This window comes from Hipposideros armiger, unplaced genomic scaffold (assembly GCF_001890085.2).
Source record: "Hipposideros armiger isolate ML-2016 unplaced genomic scaffold, ASM189008v1 scaffold_435, whole genome shotgun sequence".
NCBI lineage: Eukaryota > Metazoa > Chordata > Mammalia > Chiroptera > Hipposideridae > Hipposideros > Hipposideros armiger.
In genome coordinates this window covers 666,500-668,297 of record NW_017731785.1, presented here as the reverse complement: position 1 = coordinate 668,297, position 1,798 = coordinate 666,500, and the positions used below count along the sequence as shown (strand labels likewise).

At 37.3% G+C, this 1,798-nt stretch overlaps 1 protein-coding gene across 32 annotated transcripts in view; it reads right to left on the bottom strand.

Annotated features, from left to right (window-relative positions):
* NRXN1 (neurexin 1) overlaps positions 1 to 1,798 on the bottom strand; it is a 1,140,616-nt gene that overhangs the window by 749,903 nt on the left and 388,915 nt on the right. The gene's annotated exons all lie outside the window — the stretch shown is intronic.

The window sequence follows — 1,798 nt, the reverse complement described above, 5'->3', positions numbered from 1 at the left end:
TATATATATATAGAGAGAGAGAGAGAGAGAGAGAGAGAGAGAGAGAGAGAGAGAGAGAGAGAGAGAGAAAATTTATTTTAGAACACGCTTCTCTAAATGCTCCTCCATAAGGAAAGCAGGCTCTATTTCATAAATGGAATAAAGATGCTTTTGAATAATATTAAAGAATGCATCATTATATCATCTTGTTTTAAGCATAATTCCCTTTTTATTTCCTGGTTGTTTCTCTTCCGTATTTGTTGGTGCACAATAACATGCCATGCATTTTATGCCGGCAGTAATACTACGTGCTGTTTTGTTTTGCTTGTTCTGGATTTATTTTTTCAAGGTCAAAGCATTCCAGTCTGCCTAAGAAGCTACTCTGTGGAGATCTTTTTTTCATAACTTCTATTGCTTCTTAATTCCCAGGCATGTTTAAAATTCTAATCACAGTGTGAAGGACCACACTTGAATGTGATATAACACAGAGAATCTAAAATCACTCATCCACCACTATTTTGTCCTTGTTTATTTTATAACCCATCAACAAAAAGCTATTTTTGCAATCAATCTCATTAGACTTGCCAGCAATGATGACCAGAGATTAAAAATTAAGGAGTTGTTTCTTTTCATTTATTCCCCTTTTGAGTAGTATGAATCACTCTGCCAGGGCTGCATTTAAACAATTACTCACACCACTTCTTATCCGTCCTTGTCAGCTTTTTTTCACGTTAGCACAGCACAGAAGCCCCACCATCAATCACATGATCCTCATCTGCCAGTCAAAATGTTCACTTTGTGAATATTGGCCCTGAATCCTAACCTGTGACAAGCTATGTTTCATATTTATTTTAAAAAGTTAAATCAGGAAAAGACTCGAAACTATTAGTAAATTCTTATAAATGGGCAATACAAAATCATCCATGGCAGGGCCACCAGTATTCTTGGGTGGAACAGGAAAACACCTACCCTACATAAAGTCAGGGAACGTACCATTTGCCGGGTTCCATTCCCCTAAAGTGACCCGTGTGACACTGCTGAATGCTGACACGTAAACGGTTTCTGATGGGGCAAGGTTTTCCTATCACAGTAGAACTCAGATTTAAAAGGGAAACATTCAAAAGAGAGAGTATGAAAATATACAATGGAAAGTTAGCAACCCTAGGAGCAGATGTTGATAGAAGAAATAGGTTCTCACTGCATGTCCAAGTGCTAACACTAAATGCTACTATTTTAGAAAAAATATAGGAGGTAGACTGAGGAGCCAGGATGGAAGGCTAGCCTGGCGAAACGAGGTCAGACGGGAGACCACTTCTTCCAGCTGCCTCCTGGCTTTTCCTGGCCATCCTGCAGGATGCAGCCATCTTCCTTTGGTCCACCGTGCCCAGTGACTTTGGTACTTTATTTCTGCCTACACTCGTGTGCAAAGGCCAAATGAATGGGCATGGAACACGACGTGTGGCCACAAATACAAAACATCATAACCATTTGCACTGCTGAAATCAATATTTTCTATAAAGAAGATCTGATATTTCTTCTTAAAATAGCATTTTTACTACCACTAATGACTAAGGAAATAAAGGGAAAACAAAGAAATGGTAATTTATGATTGGATTTATGTATCACTAGCTTAATAGAAAAAAGTTGGTATATTTTCAAAATCCCAGATATGTCTGTAACTTTAATAAAAGTTCTTTTATTATTTAGAGTTTTGGGGGAATGGAGTGTGTATGATTTCATAGTAAAGGTTAATGGTACTTTTAAACAATGGATACCAACCACAAACATATAAACTGTTACTGGAACAAAATAAAACATT